Here is a 20990-nt window from a genome sequence, read left to right as displayed (position 1 = left end):
TTCATCCTTTTCACATGAAGTTTTTAGGGTAGAGGGGCGAGATGGATAGTAACACAATATCAGGTTCGACGCTGAATGTTAAGCCAGTGGGGGTACTGGTACAATGCAATATCCGGTGCTTCACTTTATTCAGTGTAGGGCTTGGCTGAATTACAATGGATGCTTGAGGATTTACTGTAGGCTAATGTAGCTACTTCTATTTCATTTAGGTAATTCTTAGCACTGCTGCTTTGGGTGTACAGAGCTACCTGTAGAAGGGAGGTGAAGAGACTGGTGAAGGAGAGTAAGAAGAAAGTGGATGAAGAGTTTGGGAGGAATCTGAGTGTGAAATGGAGGGAGAGTAAGAAATTGATTTGGAAGGAGGTAAAGAAAGTAAGGCAGTGTGAAAGGGGAAATAGTAGGGGAGTGAAAGATAGGAATAATAGATTGTTGGTGAAGAAGAGAGAGAAATTGAGGAGATGGAAGGAGCACTTTGAGGATTAGTTGAATGTAGAAAGTGAGAGCAGTGCGAGTATAAGTAGTTGGGGAATGGCTGGGAGAAGAAGAGATGAGAGGAGGGTGGAAGAGATCAGTAGGGCGGAAGTAGTGGAAGCAATGAAGAAGATCAAGTTGGGAAAGGCCCCAGGAATTGACGGAGTGTGTGGTGAAATGCTAAGGTATGGGGGTCAGATTGCTGTGGAGTGGATATGGAAGTTGTGTAGATTGGCTTGGGAAGAAAGAAGGGTTCCAAAGGACTGGAAATCAGGTATAATTGTTCCTTTATACAAAGGAAAAGGGGAGAGAGAAGAATGTGGTAACCATAGGGGTATTTGCCTTCTTGGTGTGGCTGGTAAAATTTATGGTAGAATACTCATTGATAGGGTTAGGCATATGACAGAGGAGCTAGTTGGAGAAGAACAAGGGGAATTTAGGAAGGGAAAAAGGTGTGTAGATCGGATATTTGTTCTAAGATGTTTAGTGGAGAAGTATCTAGAGAAGGGAAGGAAAGTGTATGCTGCCTTCATGGACTTGGAGAAAGCTTATGACAGAATAGATAGGCAAAGTATGTGGAAGGTATTAAGGATATATGGAGTGGATGGGAAATTGTTGAGTGCTGTGAAGAGTGTGTACGAAGGAGCTAGGGCTACGGTGAGAGTGGATGGTGAGCTGAGTGAGTTCTTTGATCTCAATGTGGGACTGAAACAGGGTTATGTGAAGTCTCCATGGCTGTTTAATATATACTTGGATGGGGTTGTAAAGGAGGTGCAAGGTAGGGCAATGGATGTGGGGGTGGCTCTAATGAATGAGGGTGAGATTTGGAAGATTCCAGTGTTGGTGGTTGCTGATGATACAGTATTGTTGAGTGAAGATGAATGGGAGTTGCAAGGTTTGGTGAATGAATTTGGGACAGTGTGTAGGAGGAGGAAGCTGAAAGTTAGTGTAAACAAAGGTAATGTTGTTTGAGAGGAATGAAGTCACAGAATGTACAGTGAGGTTGGGTGGTGAGGCTATGGAGAATGTGAGTGCATTCAAGTACTTGGGTAGCGTGATTAGTAAGGATGGATATTTGGGGGATGAAGTGCATGAAAGGGTACAGCATGGAAGGAAGGTTGTTGGTTCACTGAATGCAGTGATGAGGAATAGGGAGGTGAGTATGGAAGTCAAGAAGTCACTGCATGATAGTACTGTATTGTGATCCCTACCCTGACGTATGGAAGTGAGGCGTGGACCTTGCAAGAGGGGAACAAGTCAAGAGTGAGAGCAGTGGAAATGAGTTACTTGAGCATGTGGAGTGTCATGGAGGGACAGATTGACGAATGAAGAAGTGAAGGAACGCTGTGGGGTGAATGTGGATGTGGTTGAGAAGATTAGGAGAAATACAATGAGGTAGTTTGGACATGTGGAGAGAATGGAGAATGAAAGACCGACTAAGAGGGTGTATGTAGGTGAGGTGGAGGGAGGGAGAGGGAGGGGTAGACCGAGGATGAGGTGGAGGGATGGAGTTGAGAGGTATATGAGGGAGAGGGGGGTGGGCTGGGGGGAGGGTAGTCAAATGGTGGGTGACAGAGCGACTTGGAGGCGTTTTGTCTGCAGCCACCCTTTGCGGGATTAGGGCGTCGGGCTATAGCTAGATTAATTCGGTAGTAATTTTTTCTTATTTTCATGTTTTGTACAATAGCTTTTAGTATGGTAAATCCTTGTTTCTCTCACCTTCAATGTAGTTTGGATATTTGTTTTGTCCTTCAGTAATACTGGATGCCCTTACCTCACCCCTTAGCACTGCTGCTGGGGTGTACAGAGCTACCTGTAGACATAATTTTCCCTTTATCTGGACTCTCTTATTTCAGTTTTTGTATATCCAGATATACTAGAGCCATAGAGTATTGTTGGTACGGTAACACTACTCCTTTCCAGTAATTTCCCTTACCAGTAGCTATTTCATTCCAGTTTGTGCTGTGGTTGGGTCAGTTAAATTTGCCATTTGCTTTGTTTTTTGTAACTCGTTTTTGTTTTTTGAAGCAATTTTTCTGGTTGGCTATTTACAGTAGCTGCTGTACTTCATTATCAGTATTTTTTCTTGGTTTGTTCACGATGTTGAATATTATGATCTTGCATTTTTCTTTGTTTATGTCTAACCCACAGTCTTTGCCTACATTTACTAGCTTTTCTATTAAGTATTCTGCATCTTTGCTCTGAGCTAAAAGGAGACCATCGTCAGTGAAGGATCATCCTCATAATATCCCCTAACCTCAGTTTCAGGCTTTTTTGTGATATCGTATGTGACTGATTTGAAGAGAGTAGTGGAACCTGTGCATCCCTGCCTTAAGAATTTAAGAAGTGAAGATTACTGCAGTAGGCCAGTTGGCCTATGCTAGGCAGATCCTACAAGAGTAACTAATCTACTAGAATGAGATAAGGATACTATAGTAAAGAAAGTGGCTCTCCCATCCCCTCCAGACCCTGCAGCTGAAACTGACAGAAAAAGTCATGAGTATAGAAAAACTGGGATGGACATTTTATAGAAAAGTACAAAAGGAGAAGACTATCAGTGTAACCTGAAAAGGAAAAAGAGTGAATGAGTACGGGTTATTAGATTTTATAATATCCGGCCTGCACTTGTCATATGCTCATCTAGGCAATGCTTGAAATTCAGTGAAAGGGGCAGCAACTACCTCACCAGGCAGCTTTTTTCATGTATCCAATACTTAGTTTCCAAACCAATTTCTTCCCATTTCATTACTAAAAAGGATTTTATCTATTTTTGAAACCTATCTACCTAGTGCCAGACGCCTTAATCCCGTAAGGGGTGGCCACAAACAAATCCTTAATCCCGTAAGGGGTGGCCACAAACAAATCACCTCTATGTCACTGCTTCCCCAGCCATTTCACTGCCCTGCTCCCAGCTCACATCCCCCCCCCCCTCATATATTTCTCGACTCCATTCCTTCATCTTATCCTTGGCCTCCACCTCACTCACATACTCTCTCCTCTTTAGTCTCTCACAGTCCATTGTCTCCACATGGCCAAACCACCTCAGTGATTTCTCCTAATGCTTTCTGTCACATCCACATCCACACCACAATGTTCCTTCACTTCCTCATTTGTCAGTCTGTCTCTCTATGTGACTCCACATGCTCCCCTCAAATATGGTAACTCATTTCCACTGCTCTCACTCTTGAGTTATGTTCTTCCAACAAGGTGCAAGTCTCACTTTTCTACGTTATCACTGTACTGTCTTGCATTGCCTTTTTTTTTTTACTGCCACGCTTACTTCCCTGTTACTTATCACTACTTTCAAAGAAACAGCAACCTTTCTTCCTTTTTGTACTCTTTCAAGCACTTCACCCTCCAAACTTCCAAACTTACTCATCGCACTACCAAAGTACTTTAACCCCATCCAACCATGAAGACATGACACGTCCCAGTTTCAATCCATCATTCAAATAGAAAAACTCACTGAATTCACTCTCCACACGCATTGCAGCCTCAGCCCCCTCATACGTACTCCAACATATTTATTATACTTTAATGGAGATGAACATTGTCTCAAATTATTGTACAAGAGGAATGGGACTCATTGTTGCCAGATTAGGGGTTTTCCTCCTAAATCTAGAGGTTTTAAAACAATTCTAGTAGGAAGTTTCTTATATTTTTGCTCTATCTAGCTTTTTATTTATTTATTTATTTTTTTCAGGTTCTGTCTGGCGGTTTTTTTTTTTTTTCGGCTGATTTTCCCTAATCTGATGGATTTTTATCACTTTTAAGACCATTGTAGCAGATTGATAGAATTTCCACTTGGCAACACTGATCAGACTTCATAGTGTTAAGAAGGCTTCATGGTACAAAGTACAGTGGGCACGCACAGTACGTGTGATCACAGTGTGTGAATCGCATAGTACACGAGTGACCAGTATCATAACTACAAAACTTTGAACGTGCTAGTTTAGCCCACAATATGCAAGGCAGAAGCAAGGAGTGGCCCAAAACTGTTCCCAGACTATGCAACCCCCCCCCCCAATGCACGACGCGCCCATCGTGACAGTCGTCACAGCCTCTCCAGGAAGCGTTGCATCAGGTAGACGAGGCTGATGCTGAGCCCGAGACCAGGCAGAGTCAAGTAGGGGAGCCTAGTGTGATGGAGGACGGCATAGAACTGTCTGTGCCAAAGATAAGCAAGATCCTTGTGGCAGTGGATAAGCTCAAAGATGAACTGAAGGAACTGGAAATCTGCCAGCAAAGAGTGGAGGAGGTTCTTGTTAATATCAACGATTCCTCTTAATATTTACAACGCCTTCTACTTCTACACAGACAGGCACAGGCTAGAAATTAACAGGAGGAAGCAGACGCTCATAACAAGTTACACTCGGTGGCCTCAGGAAAGTGAAAGTGAGGAACCAGCCACATTGTCTGATCCAGTTCCTGTTGAGGAAGAAAAGGATGCAATGTTAGTTGTGTCAACATTGGACTTCAAGGGGTTTTTGGCCAAAGTGACTGAGTTAGAGGCTCACAGAGAAGATGCTCAAGAGGAGTCTAGTTATGAGGAGGAAAGTGTTGATGTGGTGGATGGTGCAGCAGCCGGTGCAGCGGGGGCACTCTAAGTGTGGTGTCGCGCTTTGGAACCCCTGTTATTTAAGTCCATCAGGCCTGTCTACTGTTTTCAAGTTGAATTACCCTACCATATTTTTATTTTAGCCATATCTGTAGTATACTGTATGTCTTAAAATTTTTCTCTTTATTATGTCTCTTAGGTTAAAAAAATTATCAAGGTTTGAGGGGGTCCTGCCCATGTTATTTTTCCCACAAGATTATGTATTCACAGTGCGCGAGGTCGTGGACTGCCCATCAACTTATGCTGTGAAAGTCCACTGTAGCTTTTTGTAAGGAAGGGGTTGTTTGTTTGTTTTCTTGTCTTGGACCCTTCTTTTACTTAAAAATAAAGAAGCCAAACACATGCACAGTACTGAATAGAGATTCTGAAAGGTAGATTTCATAAACATAGACTGTTAAGATGGTGTCATGGAACGAAGTAACTTTGTGTAAGGAAGGAGTTGTTTTTCTTGTCTTTTACCCCTTCTTTTACATAAAAATAAACTAAAGACAGATATCTGTCTATCTATCTATTGCCAGACGCCTCAATCCTGTTTGGGGTGGCCACAAACAAATCGCCTCCACGTCGTCCTGTCACCCGCCATTTCACTGCCCTGCTCCCAACTCACACCCCCTTCTCTCATATACCTCTCCACCTCATCCCTCCATCTTATCCTCGGCCTCCCCCTCCCTCTTCCCCCCTCCACCTCACTCACATACATTCTCTTCGTCAGTCTTTCACCCTCCATCCTCTCCACATGGCCAAACCACCTCAGTGTGTTCCTCATAACGCTTCCTATCACATCCACATCAACACCACAACGCTCCTTTATATCCTCATTTGTCAGCCTGTCTTGCTATGTGACTCCACAGGCTCCTCTTGAATAACTCATTTCCACTGGTCTCACTCTTGACTTGTGTCCTTCCAACAATGTCCAAGCTTCACTTCCATACGTTAGAGTTGGTATCACAATACTGTACTGTCATGTAGTAACTTTTTCACTTCCATGCTCACTTCCCTGTTTCTTATCACTGCTTTCAAAGAACCAGCAACCTTTCTTCCCTGCTGTACCCTTTCAAGCACTTCACCCTCCAAACCTCCATCCTTACTCATCACACTACCCAAGTACTTAAACGTACTCACATATTCCAATTCCTCACCATCCAACCTCGCTGTACATTCACTGACTTCACCTCTCTCAAAGACCATCACTTTACTCTTCCCTACATTCACCTTTAGATTCCATTTCTTGCACACTCTCCCAGACTCATCCACCAAGCCTTGCAGCTCCCCTTTGTCTTCACTCAACAACACAGTATCATCTGCAAACAACAGTACAGGGAGTTTCCAAACACTATCCTCTCTCACCAGGGGCACTCCAACATCCACTACCCTACCTTGTACCTCTTTTATTACCCCATCCATGAACTGATTGAACAACCATGGAGACATGACACATCCCTGTTTCAACCCAACCTCCAAAGAGAAAAATTCACTTAGTTCACCATCCACACGCACTGCAGCCTTCGCACCATCCTACATACTCTTCACAGCATTGAACAGCTTTCCATCTACTCCATGTGTTCTTAATACTTTCCACAATCCTTGTCTATCCACTCTGTCATATGCTTTCCCCAAATCCATGAAAGCCTCATACAACTTCTTTCCCTTCTGTAGAAACTTTTCCACTAAAGATCTAAGAATGAATCTCTGATCTACACAACCTCTTCCCTTCCTAAAGCCTCCCTGTTCTTCTCCAACTAGTTCCTCTGTTCTTTCTCTAACTCTGTCAATAAGTATCCTACCATACACTTTTCCTATTATACTAAGAAGACAAATGCCCCTATTATTACCACACACTTCTTTTTCCCCTTTTCCTTTGTACAAGGGAATAATTATACCTGACTTCCAATCCTCCGGGACTCTACCTTCCTCCCAGGCCAATCTGCACATCTTCCACATCCATTCTACTACTATCTCTCCCCCATGCTTCAGCTTTTCACCACACACTCCATCAATTCCTGGGGCTTTCTCTGATTTAACTTTCTTCATTGCTTCCACAACTTCTTCTACTGATTTCTTCCTGTCTTCTCCCCTCCCTCCTTCTCCCAGCCATTCCCCAGCCACTTATACTCGCATTACAGGTATGCATGGCGAGTAATGAGAAGGGTGGGTGGTGAACTGAATGAAAGGAAGGCAATGATTGATTATGTGTGTGTGGATGAAAGGATGCAAAGATTTGTAATGGATGCAAGAGCTCATAGAGGTTGGGGGAGTGGACTTTCTGACCACTACTTGGTGGTGGCCAGAATTAGAATTCAAGTAAGATGGAGGAATAGAAGAAGGGAAAGACGAGAGGAAGGAGTAGTTGCAAGGAGAGAGGATAGGTTACAAGAGGATGAGAAAAAGGCAGGGTATAAGAGAGAGCAGTGGAGGAACGATTGGGTAAATATGAGTTGGAGCAGATGGGAGACGTGGAAGGTGTGTGTAGGATTTTTACAGCATGTGATGTGGTGTGTGGAAGGAAGAGAAGACGGAGGGGGGTGCAAGGAACAGCGTGGTGGACTGAAGAGGTGAGACAGGCTGTGGCAGAAAAGAAGAAAGCATACAATGAATGGATGAGAAATAGGGGCATGGAAGAAGTTGAGAGGCAGAAGAGAGAGTTATATGTAGAAAGAAAGAGAGAGGTGAAAAGATTAGTAAGAGAGAGTAAGAAGAGAGGTGATGAGGAATTTGGAAGGAATTTGAGTGTAAAGTGGAGGGACTGTAAGAAAATGTTCTGGAAAGAGGTGAAAAGAGTAAGACAGGGGGGAAGTGAAGTTAGCAGGGGAGTGAAAGATAAAAATGGTAGATTACTAGTGGAGAAGGGAGAAAAAGTGAGCAGATGGAGAGAACATTTTAAGGAATTGTTGAACATAGAGGATGGAAGTAATGCGAGTATAAGTGGCTGGGGAATGGCTGGGAGAAGGAGGGAGGTGAGAAGACAGAAAGAAATCAGTAGGATAGAAGTTGTGGAAGCAATGAAGAAAGTTAAATCAGAGAAAGCCCCAGGAATTGATGGAGTGTGTGGTGAAATGCTGAAGCATGGGGAGAGATAGTAGTAGAATGGATGTGGAAGATGTGCAGATTGGCCTGGGAGGAAGGTAGAGTCCCGGAGGATTGGAAGTCAGGTATAATTATTCCCTTGTACAAAGGAAAAGGGGAAAAAGAAGTGTGTGGTAATCATAGGGGCATTTGTCTTCTTAGTCTATCTATCTATCTATTGCCAGACGCCTCAATCCCGTTTGGGGTGGCCACAAACAAATCGCCTCCAAGTCGCCCTGTCCCCCGCCATTTCACTACCCTGCTCCCAACTCACACCCCCCTCTCTCATATACCTCTCCACCCCATCCCTCCATCTCATCCTCGGTCTCCCCCTCCCTCTTCCACCCTCCACCTCACTCACATACACTCTCTTCGTCAGTCTTTCACCCTCCATCCTCTCCACATGGCCAAACCACCTCAGTGTGTTCCTCACAACGCTTCCTATCACATCCACATCAACACCACAACGCTCCTTTATATCCTCATTCGTCAGCCTGTCTCTCCACGTGACTCCACAAGCTCCTCTTAAATAACTCATTTCCACTGCTCTCACTCTTGACTTGTGTCCTTCCAACAACGTCCAAGCTTCACTTCCGTACGTTAGAGTTGGTATCACAATACTGTCATGTAGTAACTTTTTACTTCCATGCTCACTTCCCTGTTTCTTATCACTGCTTTCAAGGAACCAGCAACCTTTCTTCCCTGCTGTACCCTTTCAAGCACTTCACCCTCCAAACCTCCATCCTTACTCATCACACTACCCAAATACTTAAACGTACTCACATTTTCCAATTCCTCACCATCCAACCTCGCTATACATTCACTGACTTCACCTCTCTCAAAGACCATCACTTTACTCTTCCTACATTCACCTTTAGGTTCCGTTTCTTACACACTCTCTCAAACTCATCCACCAAGCCTTGCAGCTCCCCTTCATCTTCACTCAACAACACAGTATCATCTGCAAACAACAGTACAGGGAGTTTCCAAACACTATCCTCTCTCACCAGGGCCACTCCAACATCCACTACCCTACCTTGTACCTCTTTTATTACCCCATCCATGTACAGATTGAACAACCATGGAGACATGACACATCCCTGTTTCAAACCAACTTTCAAAGAGAAAAATTCACTTAGTTCACCATCCACACGCACTGCAGCCTTAGCACCATCATACATACTCTTCACAGCATTCAACAACTTCCCATCTACTCCATATATTCTTAACACTTTCCACAATCCTTGTCTATCCACCCTGTCTTCTTAGTATAATAGGAAAAGTGTATGGTAGGATACTTATTGACAGAGTTAGAGAAAGAACAGAGAAATTAGTTGGAGAAGAACAGGGAGGCTTTAGGAAGGGAAGAGGTTGTGTAGATCAGGTATTCATTCTTAGATCTTTAGTGGAAAAGTTTCTAGAGAAGGGAAAGAAGTTGTATGCGGCTTTCATGGATTTGGAGAAAGCATATGACAGGGTGGATAGACAAGGATTGTGGAAAGTGTTAAGAATATATGGAGTAGATGGGAAGTTGTTGAATGCTGTGAAGAGTATGTAGGATGGTGCGAAGGCTGCAGTGCATGTGGATGGTGAACTAAGTGAATTTTTCTCTTTGAAAGTTGGGTTGAAGCAGGGATGTGTCATGTCTCCATGGTTGTTCAATCTGTACATGGATTGGGTAATAAAAGAGGTACAAGGTAGGGTAGTGGATGTTAGAGTGGCCCTGGTGAAAGAGGATAGTGTTTGGAAACTCCCTGTACTGTTGTTTGCAGATGATACTGTGTTGTTGAGTGAAGACAAAGGGGAGCTGCAAGGCTTGATGGATGAGTTTGGGAAAGTGTGTAAGAAACGGAATCTAAAGGTGAATGTAGGGAAGAGTAAAGTGATGGTCTTTGAGAGAGGTGAAGTCAGTGAATGTACAGCGAGGTTGGATGGTGAGGAATTGGAAAATGTGAGTACGTTTAAGTACTTGGGTAGTGTGATGAGTAAGGATGGAGGTTTGGAGGGTGAAGTGCTTGAAAGGGTACAGCAGGGAAGAAAGGTTGCTGGTTCTTTGAAAGCAGTGATAAGAAACAGGGAAGTGAGCATGGAAGTGAAAAAGTTACTACATGACAGTATTGTGATACCAACTCAAACGTACGGAAGTGAAGCTTGGATGTTGTTGGAAGGACACAAGTCAAGAGTGAGAGCCGTGGAAATGAGTTATTTAAGAGGAGCCTGTGGAGTCACATGGAGAGACAGGGTGATGAATGAAGATATAAAGGAGCATTGTGGTGTGGATGTGGATGTGATAGGAAGCGTTATGAGGAACACACTGAGGTGGTTTGGCGATGTGGAGAGGATGGAGGGTGAAAGACTGACGAAGAGAGTGTATATGAGTGAGGTGGAGGGGGGAAGAGGGAGGGGGAGGCCGAGGATGAGATGGGGGGATGGGGTGGGGAGGTATATGAGAGAGGGGAGTGTGAGTTGCGAGCAGGGCAGTGAGATGGCGGGGGACAGGGCGATTTTTTTGTGGCCACCCCAAACGGGACTGAGGCGTCTGGCAATAGAGAGATAGATAGACTTCCATCCTGTATATTCAACAATTCCTTAAAGTGTTCTCTCCATCTGCTCACTTTTTCAGACAGATATACAGTACTGAATTGAGATTCTGAAAGGCGAGTGTGTATTTGAGTGTTAACTCATATCAAGCAACCTTTCTGCAGTCTTGGTCGCGACATACATTATATACTTTTTTTTTTTTTTTTTTTTTTTTTTTTTTTTTTTAACTGCACTTCCAGAATTAGGGTGTGTCCCTCACATTGCAGCATCTAATATGCCGCGAAATGTGGTAGTAAAGTGGTCACTCGTAATCACCGGAATATCATATACCACGTTGAGTACACCGCTTCCCGTCCGATCAGCGAAGTTAAGCAACATTGGGTCTGGTTAGCACTTGGATGGGTGACCGCCTGGGAACACCAGATGCTGTTGGCATCCCTACGTGTCAAGTGGGGTTGGTGGAGGATTAGTGCCCCTCCCTGTAAAACAATTAACTCTATGCCCTTGGCCACCCCGTTTGGGATACATGGCGTCTGGCAATGAGTGAATGAATGAATGATTTAATATTTTTGAAAAAACTAACTCAAAGTTAGTGATTATTGTACAATGGGTCACAAAAGTATCGGTGCACAATATGCATGAAACATTTTAGAACACAGAACGAAGGTCACTGAAATATTAGTGTCCAACCTACCGCACTTTGGTAGCCCTGATGTCGGGAGGTGTTATATATCGCCAACTAGCAATATTTTTTTTTTCGTTTTTTCGTTTTTAAAGGCTCCAACATGCTTGCATGTGTCAGCCTTGGTCACCTAATGGCAGCTCTTCACGCTGCACGATCCATTGCAGCCTCCCTGTTCAGTTCCTTATCCCTGAGGTCACACTTAATGACCTCGTCCCATGTCTTTCTCTGTCTACCCCTCATAACCCCACTCCCAATATTAACACTTCTCACCTTCCTCACCCAATTATGATCCCCCATCCTCTCCACATGTCCAAACCATCTCAATCTACCTCTCATCATCACAACACCAATGCACTCCAGTCCCATCCTACATCTCAGCTCTTCCATCATAAACCCAGCCCCTCCTTGCCTTGGACGCAGGGATGCACTGCACATCCACCTAATCATTGTCATTTCTGTACGTCTGAGCCGGCGAATATCTTCCTCCTTCACTGCCCAGGTCTCACTACCATACAGCATTACACTGCTAACACATGCTGCATACAAAGACCCCTTAGCACGTAGGGAGAGCCCTCTCAATGTCAGGAGAGGAAAGAGCTCCCTGAACTTCTTCCAACCACGTCTCAGCCTAGCCACAGAGCTAGCTCCAGCCCCACCTCCAGCACACAACATGTTTCCCAAATAACAACACTCTTCCACACACTCAAGAGATTCACCAGCAAGTTCAATCCTTTCACGTCTAACAATCTCCACCTTCTCACCCCGACACATCATACACATAAAATCAGCATTATCTCGCAGTCTACCTTTGATACCTCTACATCTCTTATGCACCCATTTATCACAAACACCGCACAAGATGGAATTACTTCCCACGCCCTTGTGGCAAACTGCACATGGCCACTCTCCCTCGTCTTTGATAGTACCCCCACCAACCCAAGATATCATCACTTTTGTTTTATCTGCATTTACCCTTAACCCCTTGTGCCCCATACCATCTCTCCACTTCCTAAACCTTTCCTCCACCTCCCTTTCGTTCTCTGCAGTCAACACCAAATCATCAGCTTACAACAACTCTCATGGGAGTCCGTTTCTAAAGTCACTTGAAAGGGCTTCAAGTACCATGATAAACAACATGGGACTTAAGACTGACCCCTGATGCACACCAACATTCACAGAAAACTCATCACTCAAATCTCCATTCAATCTTACCTGGGTGTGAGCACCCACATACATAGCCATAACCACTCTAACCAGCCACTCCTCCAATCCAAGCTTTCTCATTGCCCACTTCACCACCTCTCTAGGGACTCTGTCAAAGGCCTTTTCCAAATCAACAAAAACAAAATAAAGATCCCTTCTCCTACCAATATATTTTTCGTGAAGCTGTCGAACAATTAATATAGCATTTTTGGTCCCCCTACCTGGCTTAAACCCAAACTGCATCCCATCAATATTCACTCTTTCTCTAGTTATACCTTCTAAAACTCTCTCCATTACCTTCATTATCTGATCTAAAAGCTTTATACCTCTATAATTTCCTCTTTCCAGGGCATCACCCTTCCCTTTATACACATTTACAATTACACTCTTCAGCCAATCATCTGGGACAACACACTCATAAATAATCCTATTTATCAGGTCAGTGACTAACCTCACCCCTATATCGCCTGAGGCCTCCAACATTTCAGGAGTCAACCCAGACACACCTGCTGCCTTCCCCACCTTCATCCTGCCTATTGCCTCACTCACAGTAGCAGCATCAATCAAAGGCCAAGGGCCAGACACTGGATCTGCTGGCTCCAAACCTTCCCTGTCCCAGTCAAACTCCTCATTCAACAACCGGTTATAATGCTCTCTCCATTCATCTTTAACATCCTCACTGTAGCTGCAATTATATTGGCATATGCTCCACAGGCAGGATTGGATGAAGTAGAGAAAGATAGATTTTGGGATGATTTAATACGTGTAGTGGGTGGTATGCGGGATGATGAGATAGTGAATTTGGGAGGGAACTTAAATGGTCATGTAGGTGAAGCAGCACAAGGTTATGAAGAAGTGCATGGGGGAAGTGCGTATGGTATAAGGAATGCAGAAGGGGAAAGGATACTCGAGTTTGGGGAGGCAACGGACATGATTGTGTGCAACACATACAGCAGATGTTATGTTTATATACACAGATACTATTCATACACAATGAGACGTTGGTAACCATCAGCAGTTGACTGACTGTTCTCAGTAGGCATCGGACCCCCTGTGCACCGATACATTAGTGACCCAGTGTACCTCGCACAAAACTGATGCACCCTCGCTGTGATGTTGCAAACCATGCCAGGGCCACAGCTGACTGCCACTCACAGCAGTGTCTGGGAATCATACTTCAGTACATGTAAGACCTCCATGATATTCAGCTGTAAATATCATGCTAGGTATGTAAGACTTAGTGTGTTATCTCTCTTAACCCCGACCCGCCGGTTGACATGTATAGCTGTGACGATTTTGGGTGTGGAGCAACGCCAGTTGACGTGTATAGCCACAGGCGTTTTCCCGCCACCCTTTGAACCCATGACCATTTTCCATGACAACCATAAGGTAGGTAGATACCCAAGGTACCCCTCTGACTTTTGGCGCAGTGTGTACACAGCACTGGTAGGGTGTAGAGTGATGTCTTCCTCATGCTCCTCGTCTGATTCCGCTCCCCCTCGCCTGGGGCTGATTGTATCATCGACCCCCGCGATAGTTTGTGTCCAAACCGCCAGGGAAAGGGCTCAGTGACTGAGCAGGTGTATGTGAAATTGTAAATAGTAAAGAGTCATGCACAAGTGCAATTACCTGTAAGATGTAAGTTATATCTAGTAAGTGTTATAAGTATTTCATAATAAGTTTTACATGTGCAGTACAATAAGTGTTACTGTTTATGGTTATTTGTGAAACAGTGATTGGAAATACCTTGAGTAACCCTACCTGCTACATGAAAGAAAACCAGGAATGTGCGGGTGAGAAAGAAAACGATCTGGTTGGCTATAACCAAATTTTTTCCCTCGATACTCAGAAAGTAATGGTGAATAAGTGATTACCTCATACTCAACCATACTGCGTGAAACAGCCAGAGCAGTTACTTCTCAAAGTGCAGCCACCCGTAATCGTGATGTCAAGTGCAAATATGAGTGCTGTGATGGAAATTATTATAATTGACGGAAGAAGTGAGTACAGAAAATCAAAGAGCTGTTCTTTTCCCACACACCTATGGGGCATAGTGGCACTATGAAATGGATGGAAAACTCTATGGGGAGCTACATGAATTGGGTGATGACTCATCCTTATGGCGGTGAGTAAGGAAAAGTCGAAGATTGACTGTAAAATTCTTGGTTTCTTGAAGGAAGGCTGGGCAGTGTTACAATCACCACTCCAGTCAGCATTGCCAATGTTAGCCAGCAAGTCCAAGGTCAGGGGCAGTGGCATGCGCTCGGAAACAGCCCACAAAAACAAAGAAAACCAGTCTTCTTTAACTTATCCTTACTCATTGACAGGATCACCTGGAGACCTGGGGATACATTCATTTGAAAGAGGAAGGATTGATTAGTCTTATGTATTTTTAATTTATTCTCTAGCTATTTTAGTTTGGCAGATATTAGGGTTTGAAGTAAGGGTATTTTTGCCAGAATCACGGAAATCCCTTGTAGTGAGGAGTGGGTGACATTGGAAAACCCCCGGCGCATGGGGGTTAATGATGAAGTGTGCTGTGTTTGAGCTTTAATGAAATGTTTTATTGGTTTTAGAGAGACTAGTGGTGACGGCGAACCTTGCGACAGCCAGATACCCACAGGACAACTTGGTAGCACAAAGATTAGGTTTGATAAAGTCGTAATGAAGTGATTTATGAACTGAATCAGTATAATATTTCTAGGTCCTGACTCCTGGGGCATATAGACCAGAAACTGGACAGTAATAGCTACTTAGGGAAAATGTCGCAAAGACTGAAATATTTCAATGTTTTTTCCTAGGGAGGCATGACCTTGGACAGCAAGACTTCTGTGGAGTGTTCAGTTATCTGATTTCTTGGTCTTATATACTGGTGATGTTTGAACATCTTTTTAGTAACAGCCAGACAGATCTGGAGAATAAAATTTTCACATCCCTGCCAGTGGCTTAACCCCTAAACCACGGGCTTGTTTTGCTTTGACTTGCGTGTCCCGCGGGCATATTCGCTCTCCGACAGACTCTCTAAAAATACTTGCCAAAAATCAGTTATTAGTCCTAAAATATTAAAATTACATATTCATATGGCACATACTTTCAGCTTTCTCCTGGGATGTTTGTTGAGCCTTTGTCGAGTACCGCAGGACTTGTGGAGACCTCTGAAGTTGAGTAACAAAGTCTCCACTTTACACTTCCCAACAACCCGTAATATGATTACCACAGCCTGATATTATCACTAGAAACACTATTCTATGATTCTCAAATAGTTTGGAATCCATACTCCAAAAAAAAAACACTGTGAAAGCAATGAAAATTACGAGCGCGTATGACCTTCCCACTTGCGATTGTTCGCCGCTGGTGTTCTGTCATTTATTATTCATAAAAACACTCACACTTTATATTTCTGTTACTATATAACACTTATATATTTATCTACAGTCTTTATCCATAAATTTCCTTCAGTAATAGTAGTTTATTGTCACTGTAGGCATTCAATTTCTCTTTCAGAAAAATACATAACATTCACTTTCTCATCCTGTATACTAGCGTTGAGAGTGAATCTGTCACTTTCACCTTCACTTTCATAACTCATAGTATTCATACATGCTAGAGTGAAACTTTCACTTTCATTACTCTTAGTATATATACTCGTATTCTTATATTACTACCGTTACTCATTTACATTTCTATTTACATTCTCTATTTTATTTACATTATTTACATTTCTGTTCTACCCCCTGGGGGTAGGGGGGTTTCAAGAATACTCCCCCAGTATCCCTGCTTGTCGTACGAGGCGAGTAAAAGGGTTGGTGGTGGGTTAGTGCCCCACCCCGTAAAAAGAACTAACTAAACAAGCGAATAAAGCTCCTCGGACCCGGACGGACCATACGTTGACGACTAAGGAACGGACAAAGGACATTCTTAGGGTGGGAACATGGAATGTGAGAGGAGTGAATGATGAAGTGAAAGAGAGAGAGATTGTTCAGGTGCTTGAGGATGCAAGAGTGGATATGAGGAGTCTCGTGGACAAGGGGCGAATGCGCCACCCCCATCAAAAATGAGTTATGCATGTTTTCCGATAGATGGAAGCACTGAAAATCTCGTGGTGAAGAGCGTTTTCCGATTCCGACCCATGTGGGTTCAGAATTCTAGGTTCAATCTCCCTTGTTTTGCACACGAGGAGGGCGGGGAGGGTCTGTGATTTCAGAGCGGTAGGGGCGAATGTCGGCACGTGCCCAGCCAATGGGCGAGCGGCTCCCTCTGTCAGAGTTAAAGGGCTGCCTCTCAGCCTATCAGACGCACGCGCTAGTCATCCCCCCAAGCACGTGAGTGAAACCTGGCATTGTTTACACTCCGCATTACTTTGAGATTACGAGTGAATTACTCGGTGTCATGGCGAGTACTGTACTACCAACCAGGATAACGCCAATACACCGCCGCTCGTCACGCAAAAGAAGGCCCGAGACTTGGCTAAAGTCCCAGAAAAAGGCCAAAAGAGACAGTGGTGAGGGATTTGTCAACAGGTATGGAGCTGTTGTGGATGAGAAGAGGGTAGGCCTGGCTTGTACCTGTAAGAACAAGTGTTACGAAAAAGTGGGGTTGGAGAATGTGAACAATTTATTTAAGGCATATTGAGCATTGAAAAGCCATGACCTTCAGTAGTATATTAATGCCAGGGTGCACACAAAAGAAACTGCAAGGCCAAGAGTGAAGGGGAAGGAAAGTAGAAAGAAGCATGGGAAAAGTTACACTGTGGTGGTTGATAATGTTACTATTAATGTCTGTTTCATTGCCTTTCTAAATATTCATGCCATTACTGACAAGCGAGTGCGAAATGTGTGAGTATTATAACTTCATTGTGTCAGTTATTAACAATATAATGGTTATCATACACACAATAAAACAACCTGTTGCCGATAAGATGAAAATTTTTAATTAATAATTATAGGAAAAATATTAATTATAGGAATTTTTGGCTGAAAATTTCACAGTATCTTAGTTTCATTTACATCTAATACAGGAATGAATTTCAAGTTGATCGAACAATAATTACTATATGCTGAAAAAACACCATCGCGTGTTTTACTGTGCGAGTGTGTGTGTGTGTGTGTGTGTGTGTTTTTTCCTGCAGTATAAATTTGCCTCTTCCGGAGGATTCTAATGATATATAATAACATGCTATTCTGTAATATTCTATGTCTGCCACCTATACCTGAACTTTAAACGCTCATAACTAAAAAAAAAAAAAAAAAATGTCGCATTCGCCCCTTGTCCACGAGACGCCTCATATATGTGGACTGACTGAAACTAAATGGGAAGGTGAAAGGGTGAGAGAATGGGAATATGGTTTAGGTATATGTGCGGGAGTTAATGAGAATAAGAGGGTATGTGCGGGAGTTAATGAGAATGAGAGGGCAAGAGAGGGAGTATATCTGATGATAAGCAAGAAGTGGAAGGAGAATATAAGAGAGTATGGAACAGTGGGTGCAAGGATTGTATGGGTGAGGATGAAAGTAGGTATACAAGCGTGGGCGATTGTATGTGTGTATGCTCCGACAGAGGACTGAGCGGCAAGAGTGAAAGATGAGTTTTGGGCGAGAGTAGAAGCATGTATAGACAAATTTGAGAGGGGCGAGAGAGTGCTTTTGATTGGAGATATGAATGGCAAAGTTGGGAATGTACGAGTGGATGGAGTGGTTGGTCAGTGAGGTGTGCCAGCTGAAGTAGATGGGAATGGTAGCTTTGGTGGACATCTGTCCTAGTAAGGGGTTGGCAATAGTCAACACCTACTTTCGGCACAAGATGATCCACCGGTATACATGGAGAGTAATGAGGAGGATGGATGGTGAGCTTGTTGAACAAAAGGCAATGATAGACTATGTGTGTGTGGATGAGCAAATGAGAAGACAAGTGTTGGATGCAAGAGTGTGGAGAGGGTGGGGGAATGGAGTCTCAGACCATCACTTAGTGATGGCCAAGGTAAAGCTGCAAAGAAAATGGTGGAGGAGACGAAGGGGAAGACAGGAGGAAACAGCTCCTGTGAGAAGAGTGGAGAATTTGCAAGATAGTGAGAAACTGGCAGAGTATAAGAGCATAGTGGAAGAAAGATTTGAGCTAGAGCAGATGAAAGGGGTGGAAGATGTATGTAAGATATTCATGGAAGAGATAGGCGCTGAGTGTGAGATGGTTTGTGGAGTGAGGAGAAGATGCAAGGGTGTGCAAGGGACAGCATGGTGGAATGATGAGGTGAAACGAGCTGTGGAACAAAAGAAGAAGGCATATAGTGAATGGTTGGCGAGTAGAGGTAGGGGAGAAGATGAGAGAGAGAAGAGAGAGGTATATGTGAGCAGGAGAAGGGAGGTGAAGAGACTGGTGAAGGAGAGTAAGAAGAAAGTGGATGAAGAGTTTGGGAGGAATCTGAGTGTGAAATGAAGGGAGAGTAAGAAATTGTTTTGGAAGGAGGTAAAGAAAGTAAGGCAGTGTGAAAGGGGAAATAGTAGGAGAGTGAAAGATAGGAATAATAGATTGTTGGTGGAGAAGAGAGAGAAATTGAGGAGATGGAAGGAGCACTTTAAGGATTTGTTGAATGTAGAGAGTGAGAGGAGTGCGAGTATAAGTGGTTAGGAAATGGCTGGGAGAAGAACAGATGAGAGGAGGGAGGAAGAGATCAGTAGGGCGGAAGTAGTGGAAGTAATGAAGAAGATCAAGTTGGGAAAGGCCCCAGGAATTGACGGAGTGTGCGGTGAAATGCTGAGGTATGGGGGTCAGATTGTTGTGGAGTGGATATGGAAGTTGTGTTGATTGGCTTTGGAAGAGGGAAGGGTTCCAGAGGACTGGAAATCAGGTATAATTGTTCCTTTATACAAAGGAAAAGGGGAGAGAGAAGTATGTGGTAACCATAGGGGTATTTGCCTTCTTGGTGTGACTGGTAAAATATATGGTAGAATACTCATTGATAGGGTTAGGCATATGACAGAGGAGCTAGTTGGAGAAGAACAAGGGGGATTTAGGAAGGAAAAAGGGTGTGTAGATCAGATATTTGTTCTAAGATGTTTAGTGAAGTGTATGCTGCCTTCTTGGACTTGGAGAAAGCTTATGACAGAATACAGTGCTCGTCAGAAGTATGGGGCGCCCTGCGTCCCTCCTGAGAAACAAACCTTTCAACATTGAAAAAACATATAAATAATGCATTTTATTTACCTTTAGTGCTTCGTAGGGTAGCCTTTACGTTTCTTCACGGACCTAAGACGTCTTGGAAGTGAAAGGGCGAGGCTCCTGAGGTGCTGGAGGGGTATTTTGTCCCAGGAGTCACGAATGGCGGCTTCCAGCTTAGGCAAAGAGCTCACGTCCTTCCCTTGGAGACTCTTCTTTACGAGGTACCAGAGGTTTTCAATCGGGTTGAGGTCTGGGCTATTTCCTGGCCAGTCTGTCATGAATGATACCTCGCAGTCACGAAGCCAATTGGTGACTGATTTGGCCTTGTGAGCAGGTGCACCGTCCTGCTGAAACACTCGTGCACCTGTTAGCTCGAAGGAGTCTGGTAAATGATCACACAGAAGCTCCAGGTAAACATCCTGATTCACTCTGAGGTTCTTGGGAAGTACAACAAGCTTCCCCAAACCCTTCCCTGAAAAACAACCCCATACCATGAGTGAATCAGGATGTTTAACTGTGCTTTCTGCATACCGTGGGTCAAGTGGGTCACTACCTTTGCATGCTCCTCTGTTACAGGTAACACTAAACGTTGCCTCATCAGACCACAACACTGACAACCATTGCTCCTCACCCCAATTTAGATATTTATTAGCAAAGGCAAGCCTACGAATTCTCTGGCTGCTAGAGAGAAGAGGCTTTTTCACAGGCCTGTGACTTGTGTAACCAAGCTCATGCACCCTACGAGACACTGTTCTCACTGACACCTCACCAAACACTTCTGGGTTGCTCTCCTTAATTTTCCTTGCACTCACACAAGGATTAAACTCCACTGCACGTTTTAAAACATTAACAGACCATGGGGAAGTTTTCCTAGGCCTACCAGACCTCGGTTTCTTTGTGGGAACTTCACCACTGTTTTCCTCCCGAAACCGCGCACACCAACGACGCACTGTCGATCGTGCCACACCAACCAATTCACTAATTTCCTTTGTCTGGTGGCCTGCCTCCTTTAGAGCAATGATCTGGGATATGATTTCACTCGATAGTTCACGGGTAGGTGCCATAACAAAGTTTTGAAGGCCAAAACACTGCGGGACACTCGGCAAAAAATGGCGCAATTTGAGAGGGACACTCGGCGGAGTTCCTCTCTCTCAGGCAGCCCGTGGGCGACTGAGGCGGGAACCAACCAGCGCATCAGAAGGCCTCAGGCTACCGTGACGTCATGCTCGGAGCTCAAACTTGTGGCTCAATTCTTAC

General features: G+C 44.0%; 1 protein-coding gene and 1 pseudogene across 1 annotated transcript in view; both read left to right on the top strand.

Annotated features, from left to right (window-relative positions):
* LOC145411309 (uncharacterized) overlaps positions 1 to 20990 on the top strand; it is a 141429-nt gene that overhangs the window by 20996 nt on the left and 99443 nt on the right. The gene's annotated exons all lie outside the window — the stretch shown is intronic.
* LOC145411512 (5S ribosomal RNA) lies at positions 11012 to 11128 on the top strand (annotated as a pseudogene).

Source organism: Coenobita brevimanus, chromosome 89 (genome assembly GCF_032717465.1).
Source record: "Coenobita brevimanus isolate Jiangsu-jjx chromosome 89, ASM3271746v2, whole genome shotgun sequence".
NCBI lineage: Eukaryota > Metazoa > Arthropoda > Malacostraca > Decapoda > Coenobitidae > Coenobita > Coenobita brevimanus.
This window is presented reverse-complemented; position numbering and strand designations above follow the sequence as displayed.